The 13,018-nt window shown below is 39.3% G+C and overlaps 1 long non-coding RNA gene across 2 annotated transcripts in view; it reads left to right on the top strand.

Moving 5' to 3' along the window:
• The window catches only part of LOC131581583 (uncharacterized), a 53,434-nt gene that overhangs the window by 36,874 nt on the left and 3,542 nt on the right, over positions 1-13,018 (top strand). The gene's annotated exons all lie outside the window — the stretch shown is intronic.

Genomic DNA, 13,018 nt, shown 5'->3' with positions numbered 1-13,018 from the left:
AAGATTGATCAGTTTTGGGGAGTGATTGCTGTAGTCTCATTTATGACAGTGTGACTTAGTTGGAGGCTCAGCTTAAATCTTTCAAATGGAATGGATCAAACAGTAATTCTTATTAGAGTATGTTTTACTTAAATCAGGCACTGCCCATTTCTGTTACTATTACTGAACATGTAGCAATAGCATGAAGCAATAGATCTCTATTGTTTTAATGATTTTCTAGTCTTATTTAAGTGTAATGGTAGATCCCCTACCTTGATGTCCTGATGAAAAAAGGCAGCTTTGATAGATACTAATCCACAGGGGAGATGAAGGGGCTTAAAATTTAGTCCCTGTCTGAAAGGTGACAGGATAGATCATTCCATGTAATCAAAACAGATAAGAGATGGCAGTGATTATTGTAACTGCTCCATACTCCTACTGCTGTACCCAAAGTCCTTCAGTGGAATCACTCTTCTGAACACTGTTACTATTTTACACTGGGTTTGTTGCTAATACTCAATGCCAGAAAACAACATTGCAGATGTCTTTCAAGGTTGACATTTACTCATTGTCATGGAACGTGTGCAAGTCACACCTCACTGTGTGAGCAGTCTGAGGAACCACTGGAAAAATAGATGGGTTTTTTTGTTGTTGAAGGAGTCCTTAATGCATAAAAGGACACAGCTTACAGGACTGGACTGTCAGACATCAGCTCATGACTTGCATTATGTTATATTGACAATGTCTTGGCAAATAAGACTCTGACAAATCGTTTTGCAATGAAAGCATAAATTATACAGAATATTGTGCAAGGCAGACAATATAAGGAGACACCCTCCAATCTCCAAGGACTTGCATTTTTTTATTGCTTACCATATTTTTACTAATATCTGTGCTGATGCAGTGTCTCATTTGGGAAGTGGGATTTTTTTTCTCTTCTTCCTCATGCAAAGCACCCATCAAGACTGAGCCCAACACCGCTTGTGTTTGTCAGGTGATGCAAAGGGAACTGTTATAGAGGCCAGAAGCTTTCGTAGGGACTAACATAAGAGACTGAAAGATTCTAGGTATTCAAAGAGGTAATGTCAAGGAAGATTCAGGTTAGACCTTGGGTCTTCAGAAGTGCAGGTGGATACATGTTATATGGATGTTATGGAATACCCACCCTGCTCTTAACAAAAATTTAAAATTAAGAATAATAAATAATATTTCCTACAAAAACCCACCATCATTAAGTTAAAAGCAAAGGCAACATGCAAATTTGATTCACTGCTGAGAATCCAGAGGGTCTCTTGCAGACCCTTCCACTACTACTTTTGGGGTCAGATCTTGAACTGGTGCTGAATTCTTCACATTTGGGTGGACTCAGCATGGTTCACTGGTACTGCTTTGTATTTGCCCCCCTTTGTTAGGAGAGGGGATTTAACTACTTGATAGTCCTGATACTCAACAATGCTCTGTCAGTCTTTGGTTTATCAAAATTTCAGATAAAGTGATGTTTTTAAAATACAGTTAGAGGTAGATTAAAAACAATAATTATTAGATGTAGCTGAGTTTCAGAGTTCAGCCATTCTGGAAAGATGTTTTTAAAGAGATAAGGTGTGTGGCACCAGTTTAATGTGTAGAGAAAGATGTGGGATTTTTTATTTCTGTCTTTCAAAAACAGGCAGAAAATGGGGAAAATATATTTTCTTTAGCTTGTTAAAATCTGTAATTAAATAGCTTTTTACTAAGATAACATATGGAAAACACTGATTCCAAAGAAAAAATAAATCTAGAAAGGCCTGAATTAGTGAAAAAGGAATTAAAGATGAAAGTAGCCTATAAATAAATGTTATAGTAGAAATCATAGGAAGAAAATGTTATCCTTTCTGTCATATTTTTATGCTCTAATGAAGCCCTATTACATGTTTCTGTGGCCCCCTCTGTGATGAGTTCTTCAGTATTCCCTGCTGCAATAAGCAATCATCTGAAACTCCTGTGGGACTGGCCTCTCCCAAGACACCCAGTGTGGATTGTTCCCTAACTACCATTTCAATGGCAAAAAGGACTCTGTTTTGACAGGGAAATCCTTATAACTCTAAAAATGAATTAAATATTCATCCAATCTTAAAATGACATCATGAGAGCAGCTCTTTCGCTGATGTAGTGACTATAGAGTTGCTTGACATTATTCTGCTAACACAATTTGACTGGATATATGTTTTGACATCCAGACAACAGGGACACTGATGGAAAGTGATGGACCCAATGTCAAAAGAAGAAAAGCTGTCTGCAGGAGGACACCCAGAAAATTAATAGGTGGATTGCAAAAAACCCTTTTCCCAAAGGGAAAAGTCAATAAAGTGAGGACTGAATAAAACCCTCAAAAAACAGAAAGAAAAGAAAGAAACCAATTCTTATAAAAGTAGCAAAGAGATACTGAAGGGAGTTTTGGAGCTCAGTAGATGCAGGCTGAAGAATAGTTAATTTGAACCTAAATAGTTGACACTCAATATTCATATTTTTGTTTCTGCCACAGCCTTCAAAAATAACTGTGTTGATACTGTAGAGAACCTCATTATTAAGCATCCTTTATCTTGTTCACACTTTTAGTCTTTTCCTTAATTTCCACCATAAATATGTTCCAGAATACTGTAAACAAAATGCCATCTGCAGGAGGACTAGCATTTTTAGACATTTTTTGGGGGGACATTTCAATTTAGAAGCTGAGACCTTTTCTTACTTCCATCAAGAGCCTTTGTAAGTAGTTCTGCTTGCACATTTATAAAGTGTATTCATACATAATCTTCAAAATCTCCAAGATAAAAAAAAAAATCCAGATTTAGAATCAGCAGAAACATACTCCTTTGGGTATTTTGCCCATTCTGAATTGAGCATTTGTATCTATCATAGATTGGTCACTTTCCCCTGCCATTGAATGGCATATGCCATAGGTAAAGGACTTGTGATAGAGCTCAAGGCAGAACTGTGTTAAATAATGCAGTGCAAAGAATCCAGTACTTGCACAGTCAACAAACTCCTCCTCTCCAAGTAAATGGAGTAAATTTACATATTTTGCCACCTGCTGACATTATATCTCCCTTTGCACTGGCTCCAGTATCAGACTATTTCTAAAGCCAGTCAGAGACACTATATTATTCTGATTTTTGGGAGTCTCTGAAGTGCCTGGACAGCAGATTTAGGAAGCTGTGAGACTGATATAACTAATTTAAATTATATATTTATTGTTCTCTTATATTCTCCTGTAGGCCTCCAGTGATGGCCACTGGCACAGGACACATATTTCCAAAATGGACCTTTTGCTTGCTCTAGAATAGCCATTTCTATTGTTCCATGCAAAAAACCACACCAAACCAAAACAACCCTACAAAGAAGCCTCAATCAAACAGTCATCAAAAATACTAAATAATAAGAAGCTATTCTATTACCAAGAAATGATTCTCATATCAAAATACAGAAAATCAATAAAAAAGAAAAAATAAGTTTTGTGAAAGTAACTTGGTTTCATTTTCTGTAATTCTTGGCTAGAACATTTCCATTGATAGAGTTGCTAAGTGCATTCTATTTACAAATATAAACACTTGATTTTGATCAGCAAAAATGCATCAGCACACTTGAACAGTGTCAATGATGACATAATTACACTCACAATTTCCTCTCTGTAATGATTTTTAAATGTCAGCAGTCATTTTTTGTCTAATTGTAGCTTGCATGTCAGCACTTCCTCTTAAAGCAGCATGTTCCTCTCTGCTGGAATTTCACACCTTTCCATTCACTCACTCACTCACTCACTCACTCACTCACTCACTCACTCACTCACTCTCACTTCATTAGTGAAGGTAATGAAGATGATAAAGGACTCCAGGTTATTTTCACTTCTGTGCTGTTTTACCATTTAACATCAAGCAGGCAGAATGAGGACTTCTTTTTTTTTTTTTTAAGCAGAGAATTTGATCAAACTATAAATAATTATTTGATTTTAATGAACAAATCAAAAAGTAGTTTTCATTTTTCAGTCCCCCTGCTGGTGCTTTGCTAATAGCCTGTTAAAAATCTGGAGCTTGTGATAAAAACATTCTCACACATCAAGACCTGAACTTACTCACTGGAGGAGAAGGTTGACCCTGCAGTGCCAGCCCTTGATCAGTGTTTAGCACAGTGCAAAGCAGGTGACACTTGCTCTTCAAAGCCAGCCTGCTTAGAGATGTTATCACTACCATCTCCTGCTGTGACCTAGAAAGTGGCATTTCAAATGTTGTTTTGCACAGCTCTGGGCCCCAGAGCCCACAGCTCAATAAATAGGTGCTCCTCAGAGCTCTCTTCCTCCTCCCACAGATCACAGACAACATCATCATCAAGTGTATGGAAGTGGATCTCTTGTGCAATGAACTGGAAGCTCTGCACTGAGGTTAGCAGCAAACATTTTCTACTCATCTGAACATAAGCTGGAATTGAAAACAGGGGCCAAGGAGGCCTCCTTCAATCCAATTTACTTACAACTCATCTTCAGCTCTCTGATGATACTTAACTGTAGGGTTTAGGAGATAAATCTTATCATTTACTGGCCCATTTAGTATCAGAACAGGTGAAAAGCCAGAAAGATTTCACACTGTGAAATCAAATAATGAAATAAGGTTGAGAAGTCTGATAAAAAAAAAAGAATTTGATTATTTCTAATAAAAAAAATAAAAATCTAATAAAAAAATGCACATCTACAATGACATATCAACTAGTTATTTGTCTGAAGAGGACCCTGAAACCTAGAAGAATGAAAAAAGTATAAATGGAGTAAACACAAGTGATGGGGGGGAGGAGTGTGTTTTCTACAGCCCATGGTAACATTCATTATGACCCTCTGTGACATTGCCATCACATGCGACTCTACACACCCAAATGTCTGTGTACACACAGGTGTGTGGGGACCGTGCACAGATTCATACAACACAAATGCAGACACAAATCTCTTTGTGGTTTATGCTGAATTTTGTGCCCTACACTTTGAACTTTCTTTTACAGAACACACAGAATCACTAGGTTGGAAGAGACCTTCATGATCACTGAGTCCAACCCAGCCCTAACACCTCAACTAGACCATGGCACTGAGTGCCACATCTTGTCTGTTTTTAAACACATCCAGAGATGGTGACTCCACCACTCCCCATTTTTTGGCTGAATTGGTGCCTCAGAAATCTTCTGGAGCTCTTGGAAAGGGCAGGGTTTTTTTAACAACTGCATCCTATGCACTTGTGAGATGTGTGGATGCATAGAGACAATCTGAAAAGAGAAGCTCCTGCACCCCACTGCAGAGGGATGTCCCCAAGGAAACAAAGCAAAGCAAGGACACCAACAGCTAAGCAATCAAGAGCAAAAGAAACCAGTCTTTGAGGAGTCCTAGGAGAGTATGAGTGCTCAAGACAGAGGAAGACCTGCCACTGGGAATGTGGTGTGTGCAGCTAGCTTGCCTGTGGCCACTCTTGAGAGAACAGGAATCAAAATCTAAAAATGCTGAAAGACTATGTATGTATGAGATGAACCTAGAACACAGAGTCACTGCTCTAGAGCTTTCTTTCTCCCCTACCCCTTCTTTCCCAATTTTATACCCCAACAAGAGAAGTAGACAATATTTAAATTAGTTTTAAATTGGGTGTAATATGCTCGTAGGCAAGTCAACTGTATTGGAGTGTTGCCACAAAGCTACCTGTGAGCAGGCTCCTGCTTTGTGCACTGCAACACAGAAATGATCAACATGTCCTTGCCAGGTTGCTCAGCTAAAGGCAAATAGAGAAAAGGGAAAGCAAGGTAAGAGCCATTTCTGGAGTCTTCTGCAGACCCAGGTGGCTTGCTGGAGGCTGTGAAAAGATGGCCTTTTTCTTAAGACTAATACGGTAAAAAGGCTACTTTGAAGAGTAGGTTCTTCTGTTTCCATAGAAAAGCAAAAAGGACATTTACCTGTCAGTTTGCCTCTTTGGGATTATGTGCAGAAGACAACAAAACCCCACACAGAGCTAATTAATGCTCAATTACCCTGGACAGGAGGTGTTTTGGGGGGTTTTTTGTTTGTTTATTTCGGGGTTTTTTTTGGGCGGTGGAGGGGTTTAATTTTTTTTTAAATTTTTTTACTTTATTGCTGAATCTCTCAGCTGGAGCTGAAACCCCAGTTTTTTAAAAAACTACCAAAGGCAAATTGAATATTACACCCACTCACCCCCAACAGTTGAACATGAGGAAATTTGCGAAGAGAAAGGGGACATGGAGTTTTCTGTTTCAATGGACCAAAGGTATTGGAATATTGATGTTACACATAGGAATTGAGCTTATGTTTTATATTACATTCATTACATTGCAGTCAAGCATTCCTGTAGCTTCAGACAAATAAATAAAGGCTGCTGAGAGAATGACATGCTGTTCATTTAGTGTCTAACAGTGGTAGGTATGGCCTGTAGGAGCACAGAAGCATTCCCTATACTACCTGAAGCAGGTTTATAGCCTTGTAAAAGAAGACTGTCACGGATTGTGCAGTTTAGCAGATTATTCATGACTCAGTCACTTCATACAGAGCATTGGCTTCTGCTGCCTCTGAGGGTGCTTGACATCTCTTAAAGTCATGCCAAAAGTATTGCAAGTTGGCCTCTCAGAAAACGAGGCACATTAAGTAGAGACCACGTCTGAAAACTTCAGTTGATTTGCTTCACATGAACTTGAATTGAACCTCAACCTTACAAAACAAGGCATATTAAAACATAAAGACAGCTGAATGGTAACCATGACAACACTACTTCCAAAAAACCCAGAGGTATAGCCAACATTTATACATATATACTGCAAGGGATAATACATTCTTTTGTACACTTATTAATACCAGTTCATGTTGTGTGCATGGCTTTTCATCAGCAAAACTGTATGTTACACTGGAATTTCCAGATATTAATTTACCTTTGATGTTTTTTGCTACTCTGATAAGACCCATGCAAAATGAAATTAGTCAAAATGTTCCAAGTTTCAGGCTTGGGTGCAATATGGTCTCAAAATATTGACTCAATTTTAAAAGTCTGTCTTGTGGCAAAATCTGTACTGCAACTATGTATTGCATTCCACTGAACCATAATATTAGTTATTAAATCTTAATTTCTTTTCTTTTCTAATTGTGACAAAAAGAGTGACTTTTTCTCAATGCTGTATTTTAGGAAGATGAATGCTAATTTTTAAATTAGATTATTATGTTAAATGAACCTTTTTTGCAGTTATTTTTCAGTCTTTGGACTAAAGGACGATTCTTTAGGTTGTGTTCTTGTCAGCACTGATCTAGAGTGGTGCTTTATGTCTCATTTTTATAACCCATTTCATCCCAACTGGGGTGCATTTTTAATCCTTTTTCTCTAACTAAATTGAGGAATACAGCCCTTTCCGTCAATTTGGAGTGGAATATGTTTAGTTTATTTTGAAATACCCTGCCAAGGGACATTTTCCTAAATGAGTATTTTCTAATCTTTAATTAGTATCGCAAATACTTTTGCTGCCTGCACATTTTTCCAGTGAAAGGTTGTATAGAACAGCCACTGCATTCTGTATGTCCTGTGGGACTGTGTAAGGAGCTACACACTCCCCTTTCACACAGTGAACAAAAGATAAATTCTTGCCTTCTTAAAAGGTCTGAAATGCTAAAACTATAGGTGCAGTCCTGAGGGCTGAATACTGATGCCCAGACCTTCTTGGGTGGTACCAGGTTAATGCTTGATGCAGGTCTGTGTTTCATCTGCCATCTCTTCTTTTGCAATTACACTGTTTTTCTGACCTTTTACATATTTACTTCATAGCATGGATACAGTGTTTACTACTTCTTTGGGGACATAATGAATTGCAAACACAATGTTCTTTCCCCCTACAATACTAGAGCGTAAATAGTTCAGTCACTATCAACCAGGAGCGCTACACATATGTAATTCCTTATGTGTTTTTATATGTGTATATATTTTTATAGATGTATAAGATGTAGAGCATTGACAATGTGCAAACTTAGCCCATTAATGAGATGGGTATGTGTCCTTGGCATCAGCCACTTCTATTACACAGCACACAGAAGCAATAGCTAAGGCAGCCTTAGAGTGCAAAATTTTCTACTCTTGTACTATTATTTCATATCATTCTTAGTTCCTCTGTGACAAGCTATGTTAAAGTTTTGCTAACTAGAACTGCAATCAAACCTTTTAATCTGCTCTATGCTTTGGAAACAAGACCTGGCTTGTATCTGGGCTGTCCTCAATAGCTGTGCCTGCAGTCTCAGAACAGTGATTTCAATGAGGTTTATCCATCCTGCAGGGAGAAACCTTACATATAACCCAGTGTTTAATTTGTCTTGACTTTCCCTGTTGGCTTCTTCCGGGCTAAAGCCAGAATGTAAACTGACACGTAAGGAGTATGGATAAAATGGGTGCCAGGATTTGACTGTAAACTGCTGCCCAAATTAGCATAATGGTATAGTTACTATTAAAACAAATTGCCCAGTGTTGTAAAGAGACCTCCAAAAGTTGAATTTGTGAAGCTCTCATGGTCTTAAGCACAGGGATCTGGTTTTGCCTTTTCAAAATACAGAGCTTGAAAACAAAAACTTTCATTGCCCTTTCAACTTGCCTGTTCCAGAGTTCATGTAGTTTAGGTTTAATTAATTCTGGGATAAAAGGTCTGGTATGTAAGCACCAGTTATGAGTGACAGCTGCAGTGATGATGGTATCCACCTCCTGTTGGGTTTTTTTGGTCTGAGCTTTCCTTTGCTTAGTGTGTGGAACTTTGTTCTCCTTTAGGGATAGCAGGAATATGTAATCCAAAACATCCCATCTCCATCTGGATGCTCCTCTCTCTTCATCCAGCACTTACTGCATGAATGCTACTGTAAAGGTACCATGAGGCAGTCTAAGGGCACAAATGCAGCTCATTCACTGTTCTAGGAATGAGAAAGAGCAGTGGCCTGGAGGCATTAAGGACAGAAGAATAATGGCATGAGCAACAAAACTCTGTCAATCCCCTTGGTGCAGCTGTCCCTCTGGCTTTTCATTCACCCTGGGCATTGCTCTCAGGACAGGAGCTCACACCATGGCAGCAGCCCATGCCCATGCTGCTGGCACCATGTCCCCTGCCATCAGCTTCTGTCACCAATGCCCGTTCAGGCTGCTCAGCAGGCAGAAGTCCAGCCTGGAACCAGCCATAGCACTGCTGCATCTTTGGGTGTCACCTGCACTAAATGAAATGGCAAGCGAGGCCCTTCCATAGCTATCCAGTGCCATCCTTCGCTCTTTAATGCAGTTGGCCTGAGAAAACTTGACATTGAAAGCAAGATTGGCTGGGATTGATGTGGCTGTGATGCTGTAAAATCTTTAGTGAAATGGGGTTTGTAGCTGCTAATACTCCCCCTTTGCTACCAGGCAAAACACCAGCACTACACTGCACAACCTGTGCTAAGAGCTACCAGCCCAGCTGTGCAAAGCTCTGCACTGGGCTGTGCTGCTCACAGTGCCACACCAGCCTGTCTGGGATCTACTCTAGCTGGGCTTGTGCAAAATCCCTGCTCTCTGCAGTAAGATTTAAATTCTGGTTTGTAGAGAATATGGAGAAATGTTCTGTCTCACAGTCTGCTGTGAAGAATTACTGCTTCCCCAAACGATTAAGGTCTTTGTGAGACAATCAACAAACTGACTTATTTCTCCTGTAAACGGGAAAAACACATCCCTTACTGCTGCAGAGGTTCCTAAATGAGGCACAGCTGGATGGCTGCCAGTAAAGCCTTAGTATAGTAGTTGGCTGGGGAACAAGGATGCCCTGGCAACCACGTGTTTGTTAGTGAGGATGCTGCATAATTTTTAACAAAGGGTTGTGAGCTAAGGCTGGGGTGGGGGTGTGGTGAGGAGGGAGGTCTCTGCTTCCCAGAGATTTACACAGGAGCTGCTGCAGAGAAGGTAAGCACTCTCCATGGAAAGCAGTGCTGGAACAATGGAACCTTAGATGTTTAAGGCTAAAGAGCCTTTGTTTTGCAGGTGTACTTAACTCTTTCTTCTGTCTGCTTGAAGCTACAAATGTGACAAGGTGCCTCATCATCACAGGACAGATCTAAGGGAAGATTACACTGGCTCCTTTTGAAAATAACAAAAATTAAAGCTCACAGAAAGGGTGAAAAAGCTGGGTTATGAACTGTGATTGGTTTGGGCTGTACTAACATATGCTTGATCCCTGATTTACTTTTGTAGTTTCAATCTCTCTGTCTAAGTAAGGGTGCACTACTAGTTAAGGAATAGCTATAATTTTAATTTTTAATTTTAATATAGGTACTGATGATTTTTCTTGCTCTCCTAAAAAGCTAGGTCAGGTCACTTCTTGTGTACTGAGAAAGAAAGGTAAGTTCTTTTCAGACAATTGGTGCACATCATTTGTTGCTCTCAGTCTGGGGCAAAGGTCTCCAGGGTAAAGGTTTTCATGCTTTTATAAATATAAACTTCTGAGGAAAACAATAGTGCAGAGACAAGTCTCTTAAATAAATCTGCAGAGTACTGTAAGAGTTGCAGCTATTAACTGAGGCCTTGCAAGCATGTTCATTAATTCTGTATACTAATAACAGCCCAAAGCCTACAGCAGATCTCTGTGAGGACAGGTGAGTTCTGGTGACCTTGTGCAAGTATTCAGCTGGTGGTTCCTCTTCCAAATCTTTGCACAACAGGAATGGTCTCTGCTAAGGAACAGATGTGTTTAACATCACAAAAGCTCCAGTTCATTGGGCCAGGGAACAAATTCAGGGGCATATCTCATGTATTTCACAAAGATGGTGTAAATCTTCTTATTTGATAATATTAGTTAATATTTACAAAGTATTTTAAATTCCCAGAGAAATCATTATGAAGTTGTTGTAGACATTATTATTCCTATTACTGTCAGGAACAATATTGTGTTTTATAATCTACACGAATGCTAATTTTGTTTTGTTTCTTAAGAGTACTTATGTGCTTTATAAAATATTGTTCTCTGTGTCGTCTGATTCATGGCAACTTCATAATGATATGAAACATTGACATTTGGGGACTGGTTTTTACTGTCTTTTTTTCATACAGACTTCCATGGAGGATTTGCTAATGGTATATGTGTGTGTTTGAATTAAACCCTTTAATGCTAGGGGAGGAGATCAGTTTGACACGGAATTCAACAGCTGTTGTTTCTTTAAAGAGAAAAGGCCTGCTGGATTTAAGTGTGTTTGAGTATATCTGGTTGACTGAACAGTTTCCTCAAGGAAGTATTCATTCAGTCAATGTCCTGAAGGGTTAAGAAAACAGAAACCCATAGTGTTACTGAGTTGTTGTTATGTACGTTGCCAAGGGAACTGTAGCTGGAATGTTTAAATGTGTTGTTTCTCCCCAAACCTACAGGAGTGGAGCTTGAGTGTCTTGGTGTGCCCTAATCCTCACAATTAGTTTCTGTGTGGTGGGGGGGTGTTTATGGGGCTGATCAGACTAAATACTTGTAGTGATACTGGGTAACATTCCCACCATGCTGGACAGAATGACTTTAGCATCATAATCATCACTTAGGAGAATTACAACCAAAAGCAGAAAAGGGAGTATATTAAAAGCCTCCCTTTTTGCTTCTCCCTGAAGCCTGTGGATTCCTTTTAGTAATGCATATAGAATTATATTATAGAAATTAATGATCTCCAAGGAGATCTTTTTAAGACCTTGGTAAGAGAGATCATGACACTGATTGAATCTTCCCTCAGATCTTCACTATTAGTATTGTTTTGTCCCACATGCCATTTAAGTTGCTTCACTGGTGTAAAGCGGTAGGAACCTTTGTTGAAAATGACTATTTCAACAGAGGAAGCGAATTTTAGCCTTGTTTCCATGTAAAGGTTGGGCTCTTGCAATGCAGCAAATCAGTCTGCAGAAAGTCTAATCAGGCACTCTTTATTGACAGATAATTGCTGTAACAAAAATACCTAAATGTATCTGTAGAAGTCAACTGTGCCATAGATATTTCAAGAAGCTGGGAACAACCCTTCCAAAGCTTTCCACTGGACTCCCAAATGTTTGGCCTATTCTACCACCATGTTTTTTTCCTGGGTGGCTGGCAGCACTCAGTTGAGTCAAAACTAGCTGAGCAGCACTCCATCTCTTGTTAATTCAAACATTTTTCCAAGTATAGACTGACCCACACTTTGACTGATGTATTTCTTCTGGTATGTGGGAGGATTTGCAACCAGAGGAATGTTTTCACTTCTGTGCTTGTACCCCCTCCTATCACTCAACATAAGGTTTTTAATATGGTCCAAGTAATTCTGTCTTAATGTTCTTTGAACCAAGTCTAGTTGCAGTAGATGTGGAAAACACAGATTACCTTCTCCTTGCAGCTGCCTCCCAAGTGCAAAAGCTCAGTGCTTTCCCAAGGCACATTTTCTGAACACCTTATAATTCTTATTGCTTCCTAAGCAGGGCCCACATCTTCAGGTGGAGACATCCTGAGACATAGGAAGGTCTCCAGCTGGTCAGTGTTGGGGCAGATTACACACTTTTTATCCACAAAAATCATGTGTACACATCCTGTTGTGGTGTTTCCTTTTTTTGTTGATGTTCTTTTCTCAGTATGAAGCCATTGATCTATAAGCCAAGAGACCTTTCTTTCTGCATCCAGATAAAACAGTGAGATTAGGCTATGTTATGGGGTCCTCCTCCAGTTGTCCACACTGGAAGTCACCTGAACTGAAAAACACTGAGAAAGTAAGTCAGGTCTTGTACTAGTTGATTTCAAAACTTCTTACAAGGTGTATAAAGATTTATAAAAGTTAAGAAACCAGCCACAGTGATAGTAGAATCCTGGGGAGTCAATGCTTCCATCAGTGCTCAGAGACCGAGTGTCCTATTTCCACTAGGATCAGAATGAGTGGACAGTGCTAAATCTTGGGAATGCTGACACCACACATTTGCCAGCTGTGATGAAACCTTATCATTTAAAATAAGAGAACAAAGAAATAAAAGCCAAAGCTTGATAAGTGATTTCTGTGTCTTTT

Source organism: Poecile atricapillus, chromosome 8, assembly GCF_030490865.1.
Source record: "Poecile atricapillus isolate bPoeAtr1 chromosome 8, bPoeAtr1.hap1, whole genome shotgun sequence".
Taxonomy (NCBI): Eukaryota; Metazoa; Chordata; class Aves; order Passeriformes; family Paridae; genus Poecile; species Poecile atricapillus.
The sequence above is the reverse complement of the archived record's forward strand: the minus strand, read 5'-3'. Positions and strand labels throughout refer to the sequence as shown.